The sequence below is a fragment of the Ochotona princeps genome, chromosome 30 (assembly GCF_030435755.1).
Source record: "Ochotona princeps isolate mOchPri1 chromosome 30, mOchPri1.hap1, whole genome shotgun sequence".
In the NCBI taxonomy this organism is placed as follows: Eukaryota; Metazoa; Chordata; class Mammalia; order Lagomorpha; family Ochotonidae; genus Ochotona; species Ochotona princeps.
In genome coordinates, this window is record NC_080861.1 from 4,865,353 (window position 1) to 4,877,563 (window position 12,211).

The 12,211-nt window shown below is 47.1% G+C and overlaps 1 long non-coding RNA gene across 1 annotated transcript; it reads right to left on the reverse strand.

Moving 5' to 3' along the window:
* Positions 1-728: 728 nt before the first annotated feature.
* On the reverse strand, positions 729-10,434 carry LOC131478340 (uncharacterized). The gene is made up of 3 exons (XR_009244414.1): positions 10,322-10,434; positions 4,886-5,008; positions 729-909 (listed from the first exon to the last, which is right to left on the reverse strand). It is a non-coding gene; the product is annotated as an uncharacterized LOC131478340 (long non-coding RNA).
* Positions 10,435-12,211: the final 1,777 nt, after the last annotated feature.

Below are 12,211 nucleotides of genomic sequence, written 5' to 3' on the forward strand. Positions count from 1 at the left end.
ACCAGCCATTGCTGTCATTTGGGAAGTGAACCAGTCGATGGAAGATTCTTTCTCTCTCTCTCTCCCTCTCTCTCTTTCTGCATATCTGCCTTTCACACACAAGTACATAATCAAAAAATGTTGACATGATGATGTTCAAAGCTCAAGTTACTTGAAGACATGTTACAGCTAATCAAATATACCAATCATCATGACAATGAAAACTTTTTTTAGGTTTACTGCTTTGAGATCTACATTGAGGCTGCCATTTATGTGTCAAGGAAAGAAACGTTGTGGTAGAAACAAAACTTTGTTCTTGAAATTTTTGCTAACTACATAGAAACTGATTTTGCTTGGCTGGCATTTGGATGTTTGTTTATTCAAAATGGAGAGAGAACTACCTACTGTTTCACTCCCTGGTTGCCTGCGATGACATCCAAGCAGGAACCCAACTGCTTGAACCATCCTTTTTGCCTCCCAGGATCTGCATCTGCAGGACTCCGGAGCCAGGGTCCAGAGCCAGGGTCCAGAGCCAGGCACTGCGACGTGGCATGTGGGCGTCCTAACTGCGTATCATAGCCATGAAGCCAAATGCTTGCCGGTGTGTGGAAATTTTTGACTTGACTGTGTAAATGAATTTTTCTCTTAATATCTTTGTAACAAATCCCCGGAGAGCTGCAAAATGTACACATTCAACACATACCAAAACTGTGATTGGAAATCTTTCCTTTTATTTATAGGCCCCCGCAGTGAAGTGGTTTAGTTCCTGGGTGAGAACACCAGTTTGGAGCGAGTTCATGCATACTTTACGAGCTGACTCTGCAATAACGCGGCTGAGATCTTCCTGGAACAAGCAGCAAAGGCAACCTCTCTGAATTCTGATGAGACGTCCCTGCAAGAGCTCTCCTGTCTGCCATTGAGGAGGGCCCTCTGCGAAAGAAAATGAAAGAGAAATGTAGTTTTACACTTACAGATGACGTGCCAAGCAAACCCTTTCTTTAATTTTATTTGTTTTAGAGATTTATTTTATTTACTTGAAAGCAGAGTGACACACAGAGAGGGAGAAAGGGAAAGAGAAGGGAAGAAATAATCCATCCACTGGTTCACTCCAACAGTGGCCAAAACAGCCGGGGCTGGGCCGGGACAAAGCCTGGAGTCTAGAACTCCACCTAATGCTGGGGAGTGTGAATGGGATCACACCAGACGAGCCTAGGATGTATTAAGAAATCTTTATTAACCAAGCTTGGCACTAGCAGTGTCCACTAGAAATTAGCAATTGAAGTCATCATGACAATCTAACCTGAATCAAAACCCTGAGAGGAACAAATAGTTATTACCAAGAAGTCCATCCATTAAAATGAAGATCTATGCCCCGGCTTCCCCAGCAATATAAATTCTACTAAGAGACAGGCAGCGAACAAAGCTGCAGACATTCACCTTTCCCTGGCTTCTCCACATTCCTACTGCCAGGCCTCACCTCTCCTGGAACTCTTGAAAGCACACACATTAGAAATACAAAGCATCTTAGCATTGCTGTCTTCACTCTCCTGCCCAAGCAGTGAACAGAGGGTGAGGAATACAGACATACAGAGGCTGTGATCAGGGGCTACATGTCTCCAAGTCTGTTTGCGGAAAGCCAGAGAGAAAGGAGGTATGGGGAGGCCAAGAGTTGGAGTGCAAGTGCAATGGAAACACATGACCAGGAAAGAGAGAGCCCTTCCCTATCATAGGCCTTTGTGGGGGCTTGTGAGGGGAGTGGGTACACAGCAATGCCACACCGCCCCTCTCAGGCTCCAGGTGAGGATAGGTGAGTTTCACAGGTGGGCAGGAAGGAACACATGGATAGGGGAGGTACGGCTTCTAAGCTCGTGACCCTGAACTAGCTGCCCAAGACCACGACACCAGGTGTCCCATGTGGGTGGCAGAAGCCCTATACTTGGAGCATCTTCTGCTGCTTTCCTACGCACATTAGCAGGGAGTTGTACTGGAAGCACAGCAGCCACAACCCTGGCCCTAACATGTCATTTTAAACACCCCGACAACTTAATAAGGTGATACCAACCTATTTTCTAGAACAAGAAATGAAGATTCATTCCGAATCAAGCCTCTTCTGGTTTTAAGAGCGCGTCCTGGAGCGTCACGAGGATTCATGAGGAAAACAGAAAGGATGGCAGAGCCTTGGGACCCACGTGGGTGGGAGATGCTTAGCTCTGAGGACAGGAAGTGGAAAGGTAGAGCATTTTGTTGACCTGGTGCAACAGCAGTGTTTAGTCAGTGAGGCCCACCGGAGGACAACGTAGCAATGACTGACAAGACCAGGCCTGGTGGCTCACTTACACACAGGTGTATCGTTCTGTTAGCCACTGCCACGGAGAGCTCCTAATTCAGACTGCACGTTCATCAACAGAGGGCAGACAAAAGTCTGATATTCCCCAAGATGCTTGAATGTCCTGGCCAGCCCCCAAAAGGCAGTGGAGGGAGAAGGAAGGCTGCTGGGATCCCACCCTCTTCCTGCCCTGAATGCCACCCTGAACCTTCACCTGCTCATGCAAATGTCCTGTGGGCCCTTGTTTCGTGAGTGGCCTATGTCACATCTCTTTCCCCTGGAGATGGAACCCTAACTATCTGTAATACCTCTGCGACATATTTCTAGGTTAACGCTAGAGGCTGACTTGTTCCCCAGGAGTTCCACTTTACTTGCCAAACAGCCATTGTGCAAAATGTGTCCTGTGTCCAGCTTTTCCACATCGAGTACAGGGAAATGTCCCCAAAGGCAGTGCAGGTAGGCTCGCTAACTAGTGCTCACAAGCTACCTTCTGGAAAAAGTGTAACTTGAACTTTGACCTAAAGCATGACTTCCAAAGACAAGATTTTTGTAAAAAGGATGTTTCTGCTTGTCTCCTGAGTCATCATTTGTTCCTTGAGAAATCAGCATTCAGAAGGCAGAACGGAAAGTTACTTTTCATTTGATGCTGGAGTGACTTTCTTTAGATTATAACGTTTGTCCTTAACTCCAGGATCCCCCATCTCCCTTGACTTACAGTGGAAGCACAGCCGAACAATCAGCAATCGACTGTTCCTCCTCTTCCCATTTTGCTCTCCTTCTGACTCCGAGGATCTGAACATTTCTCCTAGCCCTCTCTGCACACACTGCAACCTCAAAGAGCTTTACTAGCAGGTCTTTGCTTACAACTCAGAGCCTCCTTCTTCCTGGAACAGGCATCTTGAGAAATGGTAGGGAGGTGCCCATGACACCTTCTCAGCCTTTGATGTGCCTGTGGTTCAGGGTCTCAGCAGTTATTGCAAGAAAATCTGGGCGTGATGTAGACCATGGCTTCTGCGAGCTCTTCTCCCCAGAGTGGAACTGCAGGAACTCATGAGATTTTCTTAGCACTGGTACCTCACTGGTTTCTCATCCTGGGTGCTAGAGGGAGAATCTCTTGAAACTCTAAACTCTAAACTCTCATTCTCAGGAGGGCAAAATACACAGCTACCTTCCCAAGGACGGGCCTTAGCTACCTTCCCTTCCAGAGCCTTGGGAACTCACTAATTTTAGACCAGAAAATGTTTGCCCTCTTACATCAAGTCTCCAGTCATGTCCATATCATCTGTTATTATTACTGGATGAATCCTATTTTTTGGCAAGGGTGGTGCCACAATACATGAGAGCAGCCAGCCAAACAACGTGATCTTAGCACAAAACCTACTTGCTGTTCTCTGCTAAGTCTCCGAGGGACAGAAGCATTAAGTGGTAAGTGCATAAGAGACAATGGGGACTGTTAATCACAAGCTAGTGCCAGATGCATCCGAGAGCCATCCAACGGAGTACTTATTTTCCATTCTATTTTATTTAGCATTTCCTCCCAGAGATCATTTGTTTAGGTCTTTCATTCATTCTCACATTTAGTAAATATTCACCAAACATGGTGTTTGGGCCAAATATCTAGAGATTGGAAAACTATGACCCATTGGTCAAATCCAGCTGGCCACCTGTTTTTGTATATGAACTCTTACTGAGATACAGCCGTACTCATGTGTACGGCTGCTTTGATGACACATCGGCAGAGTCATTGTAACAGAAAACATATGACCTTCAAAACCTTGAAGGATAGCTTGTGGACCCACTGTTCTCAATTATAGAAATGCTTGATGCATGGCTTTCTAGAGTTAGCATTTTGGGGAGAATATGTGAACCAACCAAGCAAACAAATAAAATTCACTGCCAAGCTGAACAAGTAAGGGCAGGGGAGGAAGACGCTAAGTGAGACTGTAAGATGATAGAGGCCTTCCTGCAGGAGTACAATGGGAACAGATTTTTCTGAGTGAGGAGACACAGGCAACACAATCGGGAGTTTTAGCAGCTGAAGGAACCGCAGGAATGAGGGCGTGGTTTTGGATCAGATTGGCACATTCAGGAGAGGGAGAGAAGATCTGTTTGAAATGGAAACATAGAAGGAAGGGTGCCAAGAGATAAAATTCCACAGTCATCCTTGGCTGGATCAAAGGGCCTACCTGGCCATGAGTCAGCATTTGGATTGTTCTAAACACATTCAGACCCTCTTGCAAGACTAGCAGCAAGGTACTGCCAGGACCCGACGTGTACTTATGAAGATAATGTGGGATGGCAGGCAGTGGGTTGAAGGAATGTGAGAGAGAAGGCAAGGAGACAGACATGTAAGAGAGGCGTTGGCAGGAGAAGTGAGTTGTCCTGTGGGCACCCCTGACATCATGGTCAGTGGATTGAAGGTGGGACATGAAGGAGAAAGAATCCAATGTGACTCTTAATGTTGCAATTGAGCAACCCAGGGCAGGGTGGTGTAGTATTTACCTAACTAAAGAAGGCTGAGGATGGATTAGGTTGGGATAAGGATGCCAGATCTGTTTTGAACAAATCAGGGTCGGGTACCTGTCCAAGTGGAGCTGTCCAGCCAGCTGTTCTGTCAGTGCTTTTGCTGTCTGAGGGTGACAGCAGGAGTGAGAATGAGAACTGGGAAATCTGGGGCATACAGGCACTTTCACTGCCCTGGGCCTGGAAGAGAGCATGTAGGGAAATGATATTGAAAGGAAAGAGGAGAGAGATATCAGGTACATAAAGACAAATATGGCAAAGCTAACCCTACAGAATGAGAAGAGCTTGATCTTGACTGGATCTTTTGGTATCTTTCGTCTTCAACTCCCTGGTTTTGAGAAATCTTAGAAGTCTATGGCTTTTAGCTTCTGATTTGTGCAGTGCTTGCTCAGCACGTCACATTTCTTATCAAATTGTGAGTTACTTCTACTTGGATGCTGGAAGCTTTCTGGTCTCTTTGTTTATCAGAGAGCAGAACTGTTTGGGAGCCAATGTTTGCAAAATTGTGCCTCATCTAGATACAGTTAAAATGACAGAGCACTTTGAGAGGCTCCCTGCTCCTTGGCAACTTTCCCACGGTGTGCTGATAATGCTGAGCCAGAGGTGCTGTTTGCTTTGTGGTCGTTCGAGTTGATGCTGCGGGGAGTGGACACATCTTCACGGCAAGAGAAGACCCAGCTGATGTCTGAACGAATTCAGGGCAAATACTGTGGGTCCTGGGTCCCCGAGGATGTCTGCAGTAAAACTGGGAGGCTTTACTCGGGAAGTCTCCAGTAATTCCTGCCAGGCACCCAGAGACTCTTGTTCTCAAGCTAGCAGACCTTTGTCCCCATGGCACCATTTTAAATCAGAGAAATGGATGTGGCTGGCCACACGAATTCTGCTTACCTGAGCTGGCCTAGGGACGTTCTTTTCAGAGAACCTGAAACTTTACAACCAAGGAATCTGCATTTGCAGATGACTGGGACAAGTTACCTTTGTTTTCTCTCACTGGCAAAGGCATGTAAATTCTCCTCACTGGATGGTGTAGTATGAATGGAGATCACCTTTGTACCGATGTAGGCCTCAGTTTCACTGCCTGAACAATGGGGAAAATTATACCTAGCTTGCTTGGAATTTTGGTGTGGTCTGAGATGATGGATAGGAAAGATACTGAAAAGCTTACAGTGATAAACAATAGTAAAGGAGCCTTCAGTTTATGGCTTACACAGTAATTATAGTGAATGATAGAAATCATATCAATGTCCCAAATATTGAGACTGTGGTAGGATTGGGGTCACACGATTGGTGCTCTCTGTAGACCAGGAGCGAAGATGGCGTGTTGTCAGTACCAGCCTGTGCACCTGCTTCAGGCCTCCCTCGGTGTACACACTTCACAGGACACACACTTCTTGTTGTGCAAATGCGTAATGGGAGTAACCCAATCTCCCAAGTCCTATTTAGAGGAGAGTTGCATAGCAAGGTCATCCAACCCATAGCACACTTTCTGTGTGGACAAAGAAAACTTTCACTGGGTTGAGCTGTTGAAATCTTGGAGTTGTTTATTATCACGGCACAGCCTATTCAATCCTGACCATGAATATAATTACTTCTTCAGTTGTTCAATACATTTTCATGTGGAAGTTACTACAAATCATGTGTGGTTTTGCTCTGAATTCTCTTCTTACTATTTATAATGTTCTGCGAATTGTTTTTATTCGGTGGTAGACTGCAATTATATTTTATATCGATTCATACAGATACGTCTTATTGTTTTGGCAGCTATAAAATATCCCACGTGAGGCACATGGCCGTTCCTACCTGGATGGATATTCTCTCTGCCTCTTTCTTAAATGAAGTAAGCATGTCTGTACCTGTTGATTTTCACGAATAAATGCTGAGAAAAATTGTGGTGTGATGGGTCATATGTATTTCAGCTGTGTATAAGTACAACCAAATGCTCCTCTAAATTAGCTAGATGAATTTATATGGTCAGCACCAATGTGTGAGGGGGATTGTTTCTGAGTAGTTCATGTTACTTTTTAAGTAAGAATATCTGAAAATCATTGTTTAGTTTATCTACTGCTGTGTAACAACCTACGCTGCAACCTAGTGCCTTGAGACACCACCATTTTATTGTTTCTTGTGATTCTGGAAACTTGGGGGACTCCGCAGGGAGCTCCTCCTGCTCCTTGTTTAAAGGGGTGGGCTGCAGCTGCGTGTCCATTCCGCTGGGCTGATGTGACGTGGATCGCTCCTATGTGCGGCTGCTGGTGTGGCTGGCTCGCAAGGCTGGACCTTGTTGGAGCAGAGCAGCAGGCATCCTGCAGGGCAAGTAGAATCCACCTGTGCTCATCAAGCCTGGACCCTGTAGTCCAAGGACTTGTCCAAGGATAAGGCTTGCCCCACCTTGTATTGGTGCAAATATTCAGAGACACCTTGGATCCCGGGGCAGGGTAGACGGACTCAGATTTGTCAGTGGCCTTGTTTGGAGGCCATCTGCAGTTACCATATTTTATCAAGGCAAAAGTGTATACTGAAGAAATGATCTCTGCCAAACTGGCAAACAGATGAAGCTTGTTTGTTCTCGGATAAGTGAGCGTGCTTTATGCTGATCAGATTGGATGACTAGAAGTTATACTAGGAATTGTATGAATCTGAAGGTTGGCCTTCTGATCAGAGACTACAGGGTAAAGGTGTGAACGGCTGTAGTTTATTCCCACTATAAATCTTTCTAAATATATCAGTAGAAAATAAAATGAGGAATCAGGTGCAACCTCCGCTGTGTGCTTGGGAACTTCAAGGTTAGATATGAAGGGATGCATTCACAATAAATGGCTCAGAAACCTACAAGGTCTACATCATTCATCTCCCGCCCCAGACACGGGTAGGAGGGGAGGCAGGTGAGAAGGGATGTTGCGGGAGGGGAAGGCGATAACTTTGGCGGCTGGAAGCAAGCATTCAGATACATGAGGCTGTAACAGACACATCAGGAAACCTTTTCTGACTTGCGGTCTTGATTTTCGCCACCCCTTGAAATGGTGACAATAGCAACCGGAGCCAGTTTGTGTTAAATGTGGAAGAGGAAGCTATTTGTTGCTGTTGGTGTTGATAGCTCCTCCCACCAGGGCCCTAAGAAAGCACCCTTTCTCTGCCTACTTTGGAGAACATCTCTAGACATCTTCATGCTCCCAATTGTATTGCTTTAGATTCCACGGGTGGAGGCCATGAAGCACTGAATTTAGGTTTCCGAAAATGTCAGGACATTGAGTTCAACGTGCAAAAGGCTTACAGAAGAGTCATGTCTTTGGAAGGGGGAAGGAAGGATCAAGATTGGATGGGGGAAGGCTAGATTGATGCTGAACTGGTGAGACCTCTCTAGCTAAATGGGGACCTTGGAGCGGGCATTGGACCCTGGTGGGGTCCTGCCTTGGGCAGCCAGGACTGATTCTGGGCCATGTGACTTGTTTGTGTCTGTCATGGACTGGGCTCTGTCTTCAGGACAGCAAAGCTTTGCCTACTACCATCAGCTTGGCCTGTCATTGGCAGCAGGTACCTCAAGGTAGCACACCCTTGACTGGCAAATGGAGGCAGACAATGATGGTGCCCACAGCTGGAGTGGGGGTATTGTTGTGCCCAGATTTTGAGATCCCCAGAAAATTATCAGGAGTCTGAAGTCAATGTAAATGCATAAAGGCGGTTTATTCAGACTAGGCAGCCCAAAGCTGCAGCAGAAGGGGCAAAAGAAGAAGAGAATGAGGTTGAACAGCATAAGGTTTTTATACATTTCAGGCCAATTCCACACAATTATACAGTTATGGTTGGTCAGTTTATCTGTTAACTTTTAAAAAGAGCAAGTTGATAGGCTTCTATTGGTGGGTTTGAAGCAAGCAACTTTCAATAAGTACAAACTGGTGGGCTATAGGGCAGTGAGAAACTTATCTAACAAGCACACCAGGGATTTCCTTCCTGTTCTGCCTATAGCTCTGGCTCTTGTACTCACTAGTGGGAGCTTCAGCCCAGGAGGGGAGTCCTCAGAGTTCCTCTACCAGGCCCACTCCTAGCCCTGGGCTGTGCATGTGCTGATGGGTCTTTCCAATCCATTCACCCACAGTCTTAGCTCTCGCTCGTGGGTGTATCAGCCTAGCCCAGGTGGCCCACACCCTGTCCTGGCTCTCATGCATGCCACTGAGAGCTGTGACCTGGCCCACATAAATGCTGAAGAGTGCTGTGGCCCTGCCTGGCTTGGCATGCCCCCAGCTCTGGCTCCTGTGGTCCCCAGTGAGAGCTGTGGCTCAGTAGGGAAGTTCCCCAAGTTCTCCTACAGGCCTTCTCCCAGCTGGGATCCAACATGTGCTGGTGGGTACAGTGACCCTACTTGTCATGATCTCTCCTCAGTCCTGGTCCTGTATGTGCAGGCAGGTGCTACAACCTGGCTTTGCCAGGCCTCTTCTCAGCCCCAGCTCCTACAAGTGTCAGCTGAGTTCTGCCACACTTGGCCTGTCACCACCCCCAACTCTCTGAGCAAACCAGTGGGTGCTATAGTCCCACAGAGGCAATCTCACAAGCCTTCTACAGAATATTCCCTCAGATCTGGTTCTTTTACCTTCTGGTAGGTGCTGTGACCCAGCCTGCTATGGTCCTCACCCTACTCTGACACTCATGGGCATGTATTGTGGCCTAGCCCAGCCAGGCATGTCCTCCAGCCCAAGCTTTTGATGAGCCAGCAGGCCACAGGTGATGTGAGCCAGCAGGTCACAGGTGATGCTATTTAGCCCAGCCAAGTTTCCCAGGTGGGCAGGTGCCTTGACCTGACCCAGATGTGCCCCCTGGTTTCCACTCTAAACCATCCTGTCTCAGCTCCCTTGCCTACCTGAAACTACAGTGTCCAGCTCATGGAAGACCCCAAAATCATTCTTGCTCTGTCAAACATGCTCTCAGTCACTCCCACTCCAATACGTTCCCAGACTCCTTCCCTGGGCAAGCTGCAGCCCCCCACCTGGCCCACAGTTCCCTATTTTCCCTACGTATCTTAAGAAAAAAAAAAAAAGACTAAGCAACTATACTGGCACATTAGTATAGTTAACGCAAATTTGGCATTAACGAAGCCCAGAATGCCTGCAAGCTACTGGCTGCCTTTCTCACAGCAGTGTAACGCTTTCCTAGGTGCAAGGCAGCCTCAGCAGGTGCCTACAGCTGGGGTCTTCACCTCTTTATAAGGCTCTCCTCTGGCAACCCCCCGTGGATTCTCCTGCCCTGCTTCACCCGCTCCTGCCTGTCTGTAGGCAACCGCCATCTGCTTTCTGTCACTATAAATCACCTTGCATTTTTAGAGGCATATATATATGGAGTTATGCTGTACACACTCATTTTCATGTGTGATTTCTTTCACCCAGCAAAATGACTTGGAGATTCCTTCGTGTTGCTGTGTATTCATGAGTCGTGACTATCTTTTTAAACTAGTATTATTGAAGGGAAGTAACCCATGGTTGGGTGTTTGTGAAGTTGCTTTACCTGTTCGAGGTTTTGTGGGATAGCAGCAGTATGGAGCTCTGGGCACAAGCCCTCAGGAGGGAAGCTGATTTGAAGACGGTCCTTCTTCAGGTGCCTTGCTCAGCTGTGCTCTGCGCTGACCCTCCCTGCTGGCCTCACAGCCCTGCACAGCATACGCCAGCACTGCCGGAGTTGTGACGTGTCTTGTTCTCTTGGGATGCGTCTGTTGTCGGTCCCCAACCCTCCCTGCAGCCATGGAGGATACCATGCAACACATGGCTTGCCGTTTCCATGGGAACCACACTGGTTCTAATCTAGGAGACTTAGCGCATGCCGTTACCCTTGAAGTCGCCCCTCTGGCTTCCCCCCATGTACTTTTTTTCCAGCTATTTTGGACAGTCTGGTGGGACTCAGCTTCTGGGAAGCCTTTCTCAAAGCCCAGTCTGTGTGCATGCTCTTGGAAAGTGGTGTTTAGCAGAGTTGTCCATGTAAGAGCAGGGCTCAGTGCACAACAAAAGCGTGGGGCCCTTGTTTAAAAAGCCAGGGGAGGGGAAAAATGCGACATACTACATTGTGGGCCCGATGCAGTAGCCGAGTGGCTAAAGTCCTTGCCTTGCATGTGCCCCAGGATCCCGTGTGGGCACCAGTTCTAATCCCAGCTGCTCCACTTCCCATCCAGCTCTCTGTTTGTGGCCTGGGAAAGCAATCAGGGATACCCCAAGTCCTTGGGACCCTGCATCGACATGGGAGTCTGTTGTAAATCAGAATACAGAGCTTTCCACCTTAAAGGAAAATGGGTTTATTATGGGGCAGAGCAGCAACTATCTTGCAGGATAGCGCAGTGAGGGGAGGGAAAGCAGGGTGTTTACAGTGAAAGTGAGTCGTACGTACAAAGAGTCATGCCACCTGCACAACCACAGGGTGGTCACTGCGGGGAGTCCTCCAACCATGTAGGCCCATCTCCTAGACACCATAATTAGATAAGCTGGCCATCCTCTAGTACTATTGGCCTGCGTCCTAAGGGGTTTAAACATCTACAGGAGTTTGGGAGCTAAATCTTGTTCAGGTCATTGTCACAGACACTCAACAAATCTGGAATTAATCAGCAAGGACCCTGAGCATGAAACAGCTTGCCCTAACAGAAGCGATTCTGCTAAGGAATGGGATGATCCTAAGAGCTTGGAAAGCTTTTCATAATCCTCTAAGCCTCCCACATTTGTCCCATTTAAACTTTGCAACAACTTAGTAATGTGGGGAATGACTGTCCTCATTTTCTAGATGAAAAAACAAACACAGAGAACCTGGTTTGCCAAGAATCGCAGTTAATGAGCAGCTTTTTTTTTTTTTTTTTTGCAAAAATTCCCTTTGCTACAACTTGGTGATTGCATGAGGATATTCTGTCCTGACCTCCTGAGACCTGGCTTTCACGGCCACAGCCTAAGTATGAAGTATCTGAATCATAAACCTTACTTATCTCCTAGAAGCTCAAAGGGTGTTATCCAAATAATTTGAGTGATAAAGTTTTGTCTTGCAGAGGATAACCCTTGTGTCGCTCCTTGTGACATTGATGTGTTTTGGTAGGTGAAACCATGACATTTATCACAATAGAGCGTAATGACATCATCCAGACAGGTTCCCTGGTGCTTTTTATTGGTCAATTCCCTCCTTCATGTTCTAGAGCCCTGGATGTTTCTTTTCATTATGAATAGTTGGAGTGCATTTTAAATCTTAGAACAATGAAATGACATCGTGTGCTCTGTTGGTATCTGGCTTCCTTCCTCCAGTGTGACATCGTGTGGTCACCGTGTGTGTGGACGCTGCTAGTGCAGCGTAGCCGGAGCACATGGTGACTGGGCTGTCTATTCACGTTGGGGAACGCGCCGAGGGCAGTTGTTTGCGTCTTTGGGGATG